Below are 15063 nucleotides of genomic sequence, written 5' to 3' on the forward strand. Positions count from 1 at the left end.
AAAGGCAAAGAGGTTAAAACAGTGTAAAGACCAATCAAGTCTCATCTGATCGGACGGCTGGCGCGATTTCATTAGGCAAAATTGCTAGGATGTTATGCTTTGCAAAATGGCGAAAGAGCGAAAAGAAAATATACAAGCATGTTATGACTCGTTGGAGCGAAATTTTTGAATTCTTCTATGAATTCAATTACGAAAGGACAGTCGAAGCATGTGGTATCAATGTCGCAATTAAGAGCCTAACTACCGTATATGATCTCGCATCAATTGAATGAAGGCATCATTTTGAAAAATTGTTATAGAGAAGCAGTTGCAGAGAAAATTTCTTCAGTTGCAGAGCGGAATTCTTCAAGCCAAAAATAGGTTCTCTTGTACTCTTGCTTGGCAATTACTTGACAGTGTGTTTTAATTGGGGTTTTGATTTGTTACAAAACGGTTGGGGCTAGTAATTAAATTGCTTGCATAGTTTTTTAAGATGGCACCTAAAAGAGAATTCTCAGGAAAGGTTAATTACCAGGAGAGGGCTATCTGTGATGATTTCCTAGAACAGTTGACAATGTCAACTAATGTGGCTGCAAAGGTAAAGGAATTAGTGCCAAGAGCTCCTCGCCTAAAAATAGGAGAAGGATTGTATGACAAGGGCAATTGGCTAACAGACCCTCAAATTGGGTTGTCTGGGTTGGGATTATTTAAGATTGGATTTGGTGTGAGAAATTCCCCAGCCCCAATGAACAGTATCTGGGAGCTAGATGTAGGCAAATTGGTGGTCCCTGGAGTATTCATGGATGTGGATCTCCTAACTCAAATTGCACACAGCTATGACCCAATCACAAGGTGTGTTAAGGATATAAGTGGGAAAACCCTCATTGAAATAAATAATGAGGAGTTCAGAAATGCTTTTGGGCTTAGTGAATTTACCAATTTTTTAGAGCCTATTAATTTTAAATCACTAGCTCAGGTTTATAGTGTGCAGAGGAACTACCTTAGAAATGGGCCTCTTAAAGAATTCTTTGTGAAGATAGGCGGATTAACAGATGTAGGACCTAACACTGAGGATCCTTTCTCTTTAAATCTATTGACCCTCAGGGCCAAAGGATTATACTGGTCACTCTGCCAAATTTTAGGAGAAGATGCCGAGGCAAATATGCCAACTCATTACATGTTAATGATTGCTCAAATTTTGAATCCTTCTTTGGCAGTGACCTTTGATTATGCTTCCTATATCACTGATGCCATCCATGAAGGCTTGATAGGAATAAAGAATGGGAAAGTGGATAGGCCTTTTGGATGGTACTCCCTCCTCATGCATTTATTTTTATTCAAGGGTGGTGATTATTTTGCAAGTGGAATGGATATTGTGAAAGAGAAAGATGGAGAGAAGATGCCAATGTAGTTATGGAGTACAGTGTTGTCATGGGATAGAGAAGATGCTAGTTAATTAAAGTTTGATAAGTGTTTTGCATCTAAGATTAGGACTCTTATCTGTTCAAAGAATCCAAGAGTCCCTAAGGTTCTTTTGGAATTAATTAGGCCAAAAGAGTTTGTTGAGAATATTAAAATTGTCCACAATTGGGGTGATATCTACTTATACCCTGTCTCCATAGTTTTCAGAGTATATGGTTTCAAAGGAACTCCATTTTTGTTGCCCTATCAGGTCCCTCTTAAAGTGGGAATTGCAGAAATCCTCAGGCAGATTGGTAGTGTGCAAGAGGCAGAGCTAACAGGTAGAGGTAAAGGGACCATTTTCCCTACAGTTACCATAGCACATCAAATTGTAATAATTAAAGGAGGTTGGAAGTATTTTAAAGATTTCCTTCAACTGTACCATTTATCAACTGTAGTATCCCAATGTGCTAACCTTGAAGATTTCTTTAACGACATGTTCAGAAAGAGGGCAATATGCAGAGGTAGACCCCACCAATTCCAGTTTCCTGAAGACCTCATTAGGAATGAGTTTGATTTAGATGAGCAAGAGCTGAGGAAAGAAAAGTGGGTGGCCTACAAGAAGGCTTTAGACTTTGTGCACCAATTTGACACTAGCTATGACCCTTTGTCTAGCTTTCACCCCTTTGAGGAGAAGGTAAAATTCTTAATTCTTTGTTTTGAGGATGTGATGCAGACATTGAAAGAAAAGAGGGAGGTTGTAATTAAGAACAACCCTAAGAAAGAAAGACTAGTTCTAAATAGGTCTACATCCGCTAGAGTAATTCCTCTTGGTGATTACATGTTACATAAGAAGTCCAACTACAGTGTGTTGATGCCAACAATAGGGGAGCCTTCTACCTCAAAAGGGAAGAGGAAGATACAGGATGTCATTGACATTCAAGATAGCCCAAAGAAACAAAGAGTGGGAAAGGAAGTACAATCTGATGAACCCTTGTATTCCCCATCTTAATCCCCTATTCATATAGGAGACAAACAAGCAACAGCTAAGCAACTGTTACAATTAGGCAGTCTTGGAGAGATAGCATACACATATGATGAAGTGGAAGAGGGAATGCCAGAAGAGCCCCTTACTTTTGAGATGAACATTACTACTAATGAGTTCAAAGGCCAGGAGTGGGATCCTGAGATCAAGCAAGCCAGTGAGGATTTCTTGGCTGATAATAACTTTGTCACATCAGGAGCTTTCATGCAATTTGTGTGGAAGCAGAATATTGATGAATTTAATGCTAGGTGTGAAAAGAGGAAAGGTGAACAACCCCACAAGGATCCAGCTGTGGTGGAGGAAGAGATAAAGAGAGAAATGGTTGATGAGTTTAAGACCATCACTCCCGAGCAAGGAAGATACATGGTAGCACGGGATGGGGTACTCATTCTCCCTGAATGGGACATAACAGATGCCTTGGTTTTAGAGGTAGTAAGAAAAGAGACCAAACTTATGGAGGGAGTCACTTTCAGCAAGGATAATGCTGCACTAGTCATGTGGTCTCTTAAAAGAGATGAAAATAAGAGGAATAAGGACACCCCAGGCTCAAGTTACCTTGGAGGAATGATAGTGAAAAGAGTGCAGAGCGCTGGGGTAGTGGAAGCTGCTAGCATTGTGCTAGAGACTGCAAAGTTTAGTGTTGCAGTAGCAAAAAGAGAGGCAAAAGAAAAAGCAGATCTCCAAGTTAAGTTGGAGACAATTTTAAAAGCTTACAACAGTGCCAAGGAAGAGGTAAGGGGTAAAGATAGCATCATCACCAAGCTACAAAGCCAGTTGGCAGGACAATACCATCAAGGTGAGTCCTCAACATTGATGATCTCCTCTTCTCCTACAAGACCTCCACCTACCAGCCCCATTATTGAATTCCCACAATCTCCAACACCTTCTAGTTCTCAGTTGATTGAGATCACTCCCCATGAGTTGGAGAATTTAAAACAAGATCAGGCCCTATATGCAAAGAAGCATGAAGAGAGAGTAAGGGATACAATTTTAAGTTTTGCTGACACTATAGGGTCTTCAATAATGTATAATAACATGAGTAAGATTTTGGTAATGTGGAATGAGTTAAATGGGGACAAGGCTATTTTAATGCCTATTTTTTTATAAATGGAGACCCAGAGAGCAGGATATAGAACTTATTTGTGTATCCTATGATGAGGCAGGGGCTGGCCCCATTATTAAATCTACCAATGATATGACAAAGGATTTAGTAAAGTTGGTAGAAGGAGTGGATAATGTAGATAGAAAGATCAACTTGTACAAGAAAGAGTACACTGATCAAGTTTTTGAATTACTCCCAGGAGGTTTTGTTAGCCCAACCCAATTAAAGGACAAACAAATATGGCTTAAGGAATAAGAAGACAAATTGTCACTTAGAATAAAAGGAATTGTTAAATCAGAGGATGCCTCCATATTTGTCAAAACAATTGAGGAGATTGAGAAAATCAAATCTCATTATGGTTTTCTGAATTCAGAGGTCAATAAAATGAGGAATTCTTGGAAAAGATTAGCCAAGACAAAAGCAAAAGTGATTAACTTCTCTTGGCCTATTGATGAGGTGTATCAGGAATGGACAAGAAAATATGCAGTGCTTGATGTGGAGCAGTTAGAAAATGTTGCAACAGAACAACAAGTGGAAGAAGCCGCGGATGCTGAAAGAGACTTGTAACCGCATTTGGAAAAGGTTTTGTAACTTCTTCTTAAGAAGTAATGATTGTAACAAACTCTCCTATGAAAGTCTGAAGCTATGTGTGCATCCATATTGTTATAAATGGATACCAGGACTAGTAAAAAAAGGATCGCAAGGAATTGTAAGAAAACGCTGCAGAAATTTATCTGAGCTTTTTTTGAGTTTTGATGGAGAATATTCAAATGTTTTTGTAATACTTTCAGAAGAAATATCAATACACAGACCATTGGTTTTGAGTTTAAACTTTGTGTTGTCTTCAAGTATGTTTGCAAATGTTTACTATTTCATTCTGAGTAATCTAGGGTTATTTCTTTTGAATATGGGTTGTAAGGCAACTTTCAGTAGATATGCTTCTTAGCTTTTCTCTTCAGGAGGGGAATTAAATACGTAGGAATCATTTCTACCAGTAAATTCTTTGTGGGATACTTTGAATTTTGATGAACACAATTTAGTTTGGTATGAATAAATTCTTGTGTGTGTCAGGCATGTATAGGGATCTACAGAAGCCAAACCGATGGGATATGTAGAGATATTTGATTGTGGAAGTATTGTTTGAACTTAGATGACTCTGTGACCTTGGATAAGGCACTGGTGTAGATCAAGGTTGTCTATTACATATCTTGTAGATCAATATTGAACATGAATACAAGTTTCATTTCTTTATTTCAGTTGATTTTAAGGTGATAAGATCCACTGGTTTTCGGACTGGTTTGCTGTGGATTTATCTTTTAAAAGTGTGAATTCAGTTCACAAAGGTATACCCGCCTGAACTTTGGATAAGTTCGAAGTGTAGAAGGTTAATCAAACCTTGTCATATGTTGTCCTAAAAGTTTCCTTCTCTTTAATATCTCTTCTGCATATAGAGTTTATCATATCACTATAAGGATTTTAAAGGGAATTAGATTTTGAGAACAACAGGGTAGACCTTGGCAATATGATAGAGGAGTTATCTATGATTGTAGAAGAAACCTGGTCACTATTGAGAAGGACGGGTAGAAGCTCAATTTGGCTTCTTTGAAGGAGAAAGAGAAGGAAGTGAAGAATTCGAGTCTTGAGATGAGTTACAGTACTGAGAAACAGGTTGCAGAGGTTATACCGGATGATGGTATGGATCTGAAGAAAGATCTTGTGAACGTGTTTGTTAATAAGGTGGTACCGGATGACTGTAAGGCTAGAGTTATGGTTACAAACAAGAAGAGTTCTAGTGGAAGAAATAGATCAGATTTGCAGAAGAAAGAGAATGGTAAAAAGAGACAGTGTGCAAGTATGAGTCAAGGAAAAAGAGGAGAAATGGAAAAGAAGTTGGAGAATTCAACTGAGTTACCAGAAGGGTTAAGAAGGAAGAACTTTCTAGACAAAGAGGAAATTTGGATCATAAATGAGCATGAGGTCTATATCCTGAATCCTTTTCGATGTTCATGAGTTTCCTCTCATGGAACATCTTTTTCTACCTGGGGTGTCTAATGCAGGAGCATCCCCGGTTGATGAACAATCTTGCATCAACCAAAAAAATATAGTTGTTTTTTTTGTTTCAATTCATTTTTGTGTTCCGGTTGTAGTCACATAAATCTATCCATTTTAATTAAATGAATATTTGCTATTTATTTGATTAAAAAACCCACCAGCCATCAGTTAATTAAATTAAAATTTAATTAATTCATCTTCAAACATTCTCCTATTAATTAAAAAAATTATTCAATTTATTTTAATTAATTCATTAAACCAAATTCATAATCAATTAAATGAATAAATTCTATATATCTTATTTAATCCCCTTTCCTCTTTTAAATAAATTAAATAAAACATTTATTTAAATCATTAAATCCCCCCCACTAGCATTCTCCTAAAAATGCAAGTTGCACCTATTTGTTGAAATAAATGAATTTTATTTTAATAAAAATCCTATTTTCCCTCACCCACCAAACCCACTTGCAATCCTAATCCCCTTCTACATTCTTCTAACCCTTTCCCAATTAGCCTAATCCATCCCCTAATTATTGTCACATTTCTAAGCAACTTGGAGTCACTTCTCAAAGACTCCAAAGTCTTTGAAAAGCATTAAATGCTTTATGTGTTCAACAATTTAACCTCTAAAGTCTTCCAAATCACTAATGGCTCTTACATGACCATTAATGGCTTACATAACCATTTATGGTTAAATCCACTTGCACCCATGGTTAGGGACTTTGACCCCTAAGTCAACCCTCGTGTAACCCACGCGTCTCCTCAAGCATTTATTGATTTTTACCATGGTTATCCTTACTAACTCTTGCACAAAAGTTTATCCATTGGATAAAAATATTATTCCTTGAATAATGAATTTATTCACTCAACTCAACCTTAATCTTACCTCCCAAATTAACCCTCAGGTCATGTCAAGCATTTAATGCTTTTTCCCTCTCCCCTCAACCCCTCTCATGTTGACACTTGTCATCATGGGATTGGGTTGAAAGTCCTCACATGGATCTTAAACCATTCAATCCCGACCCTTGTTGAGATTACTCAATCTCAACCATCCATTGCTCCATTTTACCTATAAATAGGGCCCATTTCTTCATAAACCAGATCCTAAAATCTTGTATGCATTTACCTTATAGTCATTTTTAGAGAGAGCATTTAGCATAAATCATCAATATATTGTTATTCTGGTTTGAAATAAATCATTTTCATTCCATATCATTGTTGGCATTATGTGAACCGACATGAAGACATAATGACATTGTATGTTGTAATTGATGTCAATATGTGTTATGAAGAGAACCAACATATGTGATAGGTGAAATGAGAGAGGAACCGACATATGTATGACCCGGTTTACATGCCAAAGTGAAGCGACATATTTGGTCAAGATGAACCGACACATGGAAGCATTGTATGACTACCGGTTGGTAGGTAGCTTCCACTTCAGGACTTTCGGTTGGAGTACCTCAAGTGACTCAATCGGTGATCTTCGTGTGATGAGTTAGCAGTATAACAAAGATCAGATCGTGTTGCCACGTAAGCCCTGTGCACGTGAAGGATCTTGCATGAAGAAGACTATTCCTATCTACCTCGGGAATGAGCGAAGTCTGTCAAATGGTGATAACGCGTGGTGGGTTATCAACCGCCATGAAATCGGTGGATAATGGACGATGGAGAATGTCTTGAGATCGATTCAAGATTGTTGCATTTAATGCAGTATGATTCAACAGTTAGGATCGAATCGCTTGAATTGCTTAACCTAATAGGTTTAGGGTTTAGGGTTTTTGCTACCAACCTGTATGTTTCCTATAAGGTCGATGTTGTGTTTCTTTCTAAGGTTGTTGGCAAAAGTTGTGTGTGTATCCTAGGGAAGTGATACGTAATTCTTGCCAGACCAAAGGAGAGAAGAGATACCTGCAAAGTAAATGTGCAGAAGGAGAAGAGGAGCCTAAACGGATCTGCATTAGCATTGAGTGCTGTTAACAGATCATTGTAATTTTTGTTGATCTCTAACCACTTCAACAATTGTAAAATCCCCTAACAGGGTAGCCTTAACTGGCTTGTTGCAAAATCCCCTAACAGGGTGGTCCTAACAGGCTTGATTCAAATCCCTTAACCGGGTAACTCGAGGTTAATGAGTTCTGAGAAGCTATAGAGCTTAGGAGATCCTTTAGCTATTAAGTTCTTGAAATCCTCTAACAAGGTGACCCTACCGGGTTTAACCCTTAACTGGGTATTATTGCTATCCCTTAATCGGGTGATCCCTAACAGGATCAGTTCCTAGCAGAACCTATTGTAATGTCTTTAACCAGACAAGGCTCCTAATAGAGCGGACTTCTAAAGAGTTCAAAAAGCAGCTTGTGGGTATTCATCCCCACTGTGGTTTTTCCCAGTTGGGTTTCCACATGAAAAATATGTGTGTTATGTGTGATGCTTTGTTTTACCTGTTAAGCATATGAAGGTTCTATGTTTTATGCCTGTCTATAAAACATATTGAACTCACTGTTGTGAAGATCAGATGATTAAGTTTACCTGTTTATGCATGAGAGTATAATGATACTGTAGTATTGAGCTAAGAGGAAAGCTTATTGAGTGACCGGTTCATGACTGGTTGAGTTGTACTAGATGTTACCGGTTGCACTCTGTTTTACTAGTATCCCTATTTGTCAGTCATTTGGAGTGTTGTTTATCAAACCGGTTTTGGATTATATTTGTGTTTGTACTGATTCACCCCCCTCCCCTCTCAGTACCGGTTTGGTACTAGTGGTTCATCATTGAGTTGTCAATCATCTAATATTAGTTTTTTGTTTACACTTGTTTTGCACAAGTAAATCATTTTTCATCTTGAACCTCCATAAGGCATCCATAGTGCAAAAAGCTGTTGAGAGCTACACTAATTTGGAACTTGGAGAGGAGAGGAACAAGGAAGGAGAAGCTACCAACATGGTGGAGAGCATTTGGAGGTGTTTAATAGCATTTCATAGGTTTATTAAGCTTTCTATCTATTTTGTAGTATCTTTCTTGATGTGTTTACTTAGGAAAGTGTTTTACTTGTGATTTCTAACACTAACAATTGGTTTGTTGTTTGTTGTTTGTGTTTGGTTATCCTAGCTAATCCTTCCATTTTGCAGAGCATCATTTGGTGAACCCGACGTGAATCCAACACTTAAAGTTTTAAAAACTACTAACATTTTTCTGATTTTAATTGCCACACAGGTTGCGCTTTGGCACTTTTGAACACGCTTTAGCGCTTACGAAAGTTTGTGCTTTAGCGCTTTTGTTCACCAGAATAGCGCTATTGCCCATATTATAGCGCTTTTGAACTTAGAGTAGCGCTTTTGTCCTTAGTTTAGCACGTTTGACATAATTTATTTCTGTCTGAAAGAATCTTTTAGCGCATTTGTAATAAGTTTAGCGCTATTAACCTTAGTTTAGCGTGTCTATAATTATTTTAGCGCTTTTGTGTTAAATAGCGCTTCTGTGTTTACACAGAGTGGCGCTATTGTAACATAGAGTTGTAAATTTTGTACCTTGTAATCGAAAATCAAAACTTAGGCTTGTGGAAGCCCACCTATACTTCATTTCATCTTTTTAACTGTTTGATTGTTTGTGTAGGGTGAAGGAGTTTAGAGTAGAAAGCATTTGAATTTATTTCTTTAAACTTTGTTGTTTTTCAAAGTTGGATAAAATGAATTCATTTTCTTTTTGGCTTAAAGATTAAACTCACACTTCATTTTGGGTTCTTAAAAAGAAACACAAATTTTATTTGGGCTTGAAACAAACTTCATTTGTCCAAGTTAAAAAGAACAACAAACTCAAAATCCCACAAATTTGCTTTCATTGCAAGTTAGGATTCACTTATTTTGGTGCTTAAAATCAACAAACAAACTTCATTTCTTGCATCAAACTTAAGGCAATTCACAATCAACACTTCAATTTTGGTGCAAAGTAAAAAGAACAATCAACTTGTCAAAGGTTTTCATGTTTCAAGACGATTTACTTCAAGCATGCGTGTTTCAAATTCGGTTGACCAAGATTTAAATTTCCTAGTTTACTCAACATTTTGCCTTTGAAGTTAAAAAGAACACCATGATTGTTGGAGAAACATCTCCAAATAGTTAGATCACATTGCGATAAGAAAAAGGTTAAAAAGAACAAGTGATTTTTGTGATTGACACACTTGTGCAAACAATTTTGTCGAGTGGTCCTACTTCTAACACACTCTATCCCTATCCTCTCCCTTGGCTTTCGTGGTCCTAGGTGCAAGAGAAAAGTGTTAGTAACACTCAAAGTTTATCTTTTTAAGAGAGGCCTGCCAAGAGACACATCACTCTTGGGAATGACCTCGCGCGGTAAATCCTTCAAGCCGCTATAGAAATTAGGTGTGAGTGAAAGCTGTAGCCTTGGGTATAACTGTTTCTACAGTGTAACTTGTCTAAAGGACAAATGGGCCCCACCACAAGTTACAAGGCTCTTAATTGAGTCACTGCAGAATGAACTTATGTCCAAAGACATCGAAAATAACTAAACACCTTTATGTAGTAGCCCACCCATTCTATTGATTGAGGATATTTGTGAGAAGTTCAGTGCAAGAGCATAGATGGTTTTGCTCCCAAGATACTCACCATACATATTCCTTGAGTAGAAACATAGCTTTTTGAAAGGATACTTGTAGCTTGATAAAAGTGGCGACTCCCCCATCATAGGGATCATCTATTTGTTATGCTCGTGCAAGACTTAGTATATCACATACTTACCTGCCACAATGGGATTCATAAGGTATGTAGTACCAAAGTTGAAGAAATATCAAGATGCGGGCTGAAATTATCACAACTGGCCATTTGACCTTAGGGATAAAGTGTGTTTGAAGTGTCTTCGTTTTGTGTCAAGACCAGTGATAAACTGACCCAACTTCAGGCTTTTTGGAAAAACATACTCAAAAACATTTGGAAAAAGGGTCATAAAAGTCCAAAGATTGGGTTGATTTAAACCCAAACTTATTTGTGCCTTTTGAGGCAACATTCTTGTGTTTGTGTGCTTGCTTTGTTTTCTTATCAAAGAAAAATCAAAAGAAAAGTCAAATCCAAAAAAACAAGTATTCATCCAACACAAAGTTTTCAAAACACCAACCTTTTTGCAAAACAAACAAAAAACCAAAGAGACAAACAAAGGTATCAAAACTATATGACCATCCTTCACATTTTGAGAAGGAAAAATCTTCATCAAAATATTAATTTGAAGAAAAGACCATTAAGCTCAAATGCTTTCATCAAAAGAAGGAGATTTTTCTATTTCAATAGACAAATCTTTGTCTCATACAGAACCTTCTTACGTCACATGCATCTCTATCTTCAAGGATAATCTAACGAATTTGATCAAGAGTCTTTAAACCGTAGATCTTTTACTCAATATAGAGCTTTAAGCTATCATAAAAACAAAGGAGGCAAAATCAATCCTGCTTTCTTTCCAGAAAATTGCATCACATATAACTTAGCTAGGGAAGAACCACCAACCCCCGAAAGAGAAGAGGAAGAATTTGTCCCATTTGTAACACAAAGTTTTTATTGAAGTTAACATTTCATCCATTCTCACATTCACACAACATCAATCCATTCCAACTCTCGAAACATAAGAAGGTCTTGTCCTAAAGTCCTTTTTAGTAATTGTTTAAATAAAAAACAAACACATCACTTTTAGAGTGTCTCTACATCTAAGATAAACTCATCCTAAGAGGCATTTCTACGCAGATTAAAACTAGTCTATGAGTGCATCCTCTCATTACTAGGTAGTTGGGTCTGTAACACATCTCAGGCCTCTCTAAACCTTATCATATCAAACATTGTCAATAAACACAACAAGCAATTCATAAAAGGACTTGGGTAACATCAAACCTTTAGTGGTAGAGATCCATATGCTAAACACTTCACCAAACATTTATCTCTCTTTTCGTCATCAAGTCATCATCATTTTCATCAAACACTTTCAAACAAAATGGCTCAAACCAGATCAAGGACTAGACAACAAGAAATCGAAGAGGAAGAAGAGGAAAATCTCAATGAATTCCAAGAAGCTCTTGGAGGAAATGCAAATGATGAAAATCCTCATACTCCCACTCTTGAAGCAATCGAAAGGGCACAACACAACCCCCTCTTCAATCGACTTTTTGATGAGATCCTCATAAACAATGCGGATGCTCACTTTTTAAGACTTGCCCAAGAGGGAGCCAAACTACCCTCTGATTTTGATATAGCATAATTACAACAAGCATCAGAATACCAAAGTCATAATGAGGATGGAAGAGGTCGAGATCACATCATATACAACCTTCATCAAGGAAATCCCCAACCTCCTCTACCTCCAAATGACATTGACATGTTGCGCCAACAAATCGAGAATCTCGCCCAACAACTCCATAGTGGTGTGAAAACAAACCAGTTTTCACTTAATGATATTTGTCCCTATCCCTTTGATAGGAATCTACATATGCCACCTTTTCCATGAGGGTTTGAAACACCTAAGTTCGAAAAGTATCGGGGAAAAGGAGACCCTCGTGATCATGTCAGGGAATTTTACTCTGCTTTCCTAGAAGTGGCATATGAAGACACATACCTAATGCGTCTCTTTCCTCTGAGTTTGGCAGAGACAACCACGCAATGGTTTTCCTGACTAACAAGCGACATTAGGACATTCGAAGAACTGGTCCAGAAATTCATTGCACATTATTCCCATAACATAGAGTGTGATGTCACCATGGCAGACCTGTGTAACACCAAACAAAAACCAGGGGAGCTATTTTCAGCTTTCCTACAACGATGGCGATAAATGTCTAGCAGACGTTCCCTTCAGCTACCTGAAAGAGAGCTAGTGGAAATATTTATTTCCAACTTGAACGAAGAAATAAAATTTCATTTAGACATGAAAGACACAAAGTCTTTTAATGACATGATCACACAAGGTTTAAAATGTGAAAGGGACCTCATCAAAAAGGGGCTTATCAAAATATACAATGAACCAAAAGATGCCCCTTGCCCGCGCTTTAAAAGTGATAAACCTAACTTTTGGAATAAAAAACAAAAACATCATCAATGACAGGGTTGTAGATGCAAGGACTATCAAGAGTGCACAACCTGTGGTTTGATTTGTGGGACAAAACCCCCCTCCTAAGACCAACACAGTTCCTCCGCCACCAAATCAAGGACGCAATGTCCAACAAGAAGAACCAAGGCAAAGACAACATAATTATAAACCAGAACGTACATACACTCCCTTAGGGGAACCTATTGAAATAGTGTTACATCAATTGGTCTCGTCAAATTTAGTTACCTTACCCAAAACATCTAATTATGAACCTCAGGTCAAACCTCCATGGTGGAGGGATAACGAACATTGTGAGTTCCATCAAGGGAAAGGGCATAAAACAAGTAATTGTCATAGATTGAAAGATCTTGTTCAGGATCTTATTGACCGAGGTGAGATTGAAATTGAAGGACATGACCCAAAAACCACAAACAATGATCATCTTATGTTTAAAAATCCACTTCCATCACAAGATCAAAGGGGTCCTTCCATGTCAGGATGAAATACAGATACCAATGATTATACACGAGCCACTTATAATTACATTGTGAATCACCTATATGATGTCAATGAACAAATTGCAACCATTACCATAAAAAATCCAAGCTCTACTTGCAATGTTGTTACGCAGCGTAGCAAGATCACCATTAAAATAGCTCCACAAGGCACCCCCTCCATCCCAAAGTAGTATAACCTTGTGGAATAGTTAGATAATATGCCCGCACTTATCTCCATCTTAGAGCTTTTGTGCTTATCCCCATCTCATAAAACAATCTTGGATCAAGCTCTCCAAGAGGCGTCAGTCCCTTCCAATCTAAACACAGATCAATTTCAAGCTATGGTTGGTAGTATGAGGTCATCACCATGTTTCATTTTCTCGAAAAGTGACAATACATCCTTCCAGTAACCCCATAACGGCTCACTCCATATTGAAGGATTTATCAACCAACACAAGATCGAGCGAGTCTTGATTGGTAATGGAGTAGGCCTAAATATCTATACACTACAATTGGTCACATCATTGGGATATGCAGTTGAATCAGTGGATCCCCATAAAAAGATAACAATAAAAGCTTATGATGATGTAGAGCGTTCATCCAAAGGAGCAGCTGTGTTACCAATCCGAGTGGGCCCAGTGGTGAAGCACATCATATATCAAGTTTTGGACCTTCCTCTGCCATATAATTTGTTGTTAGGAAGACCTTGGATACACACCATGCAAGATGTTCCATCCACCTACCACCAATGTCTCAAGTTCCCTCATAACGTTATGGAAATTACAATCCTGGGTGATGCAAACCCCTTTGCATATTGTAACAATATCAACCATCAACCAGAGATTACCATTCCCAACAATAGAGAAGCTATCCCATCCACATCATATGTAAGTCCAGCCTCTCTTTCCAGTTCAAACACCACTATACCGAAGCAAGAGAAGCTAAAGATGAAAATGGCAGAGGAAGGTCCTAGGGAGTACAATCTCAGGCAACTCTTTTGTGTTGGGCAACTACCCACTTCTCTTAGAACTCATGGTAAACCTTGAAGGTTACTTCAAACGCCACTGATCAAGCCAACATGCACTTTGATGCCTTTTATCCTTGGAAAGAGTCAAGAAGAAGAGACTAGAGATGAGGACTTAGCAGAATGGATCTATAAAGACCCTATCACCATGAACATCCCACAAGCTAAGCTTCCCATAGATCAATATGGAAAAGGCCTTCTCATTATGCAAAGAATGGGCTATGATGGTCAAAGTGCATTGGGACCTTGCAAGCAAGGACGACATGAGCCGCTGCAGCCAGAATTAAAGCCTAAAGATAACACTGGATTAGGCTCAAAAGGAGACTCTTCCTAAGCTCCGATTCAAAGGGAAACCCAACAAACCTCTATATCAGCCTAATACTCTAAAGAGGCCACCCTTGATTATCTCAACAACACCACAAACCACACCAACTTCCTCAATGCGGCTAAAAATCCCAACAATACCATCCACAAAACCAATCAAACCAACAACCCCATCAGCAGCAACAACTGCATCAATAGCACCATTATCAATATCAGAACCCCCTACAGTATCGCCAACACCAACAAATCCATCAAAAGAAGTAGATTCAACAACGTCGATACTCCCAGTATCGGATTCACTGATCCCAATAATCCTTCCGGCAACACCAATCATTTCATCTACAAGGCTACATCAACCGATCACACCTGTGGTATTTAACTCAAAGGATATCCTGATATGGTATAGTAATCGAATACTGGAAAGTGACTCAGAGACCGACTCACATGAGTGGGAATTTGATTCAGTACATCTCAATACTTTAGATGAGGAAGATGCATCACCCCCTTCACCTCACAAAGAAATCCTTGTTTATGGAGAAGCACAGATTAAAACCTCTTGGGTTCC

This window comes from Cryptomeria japonica, chromosome 7 (genome assembly GCF_030272615.1).
Source record: "Cryptomeria japonica chromosome 7, Sugi_1.0, whole genome shotgun sequence".
Taxonomy (NCBI): Eukaryota; Viridiplantae; Streptophyta; class Pinopsida; order Cupressales; family Cupressaceae; genus Cryptomeria; species Cryptomeria japonica.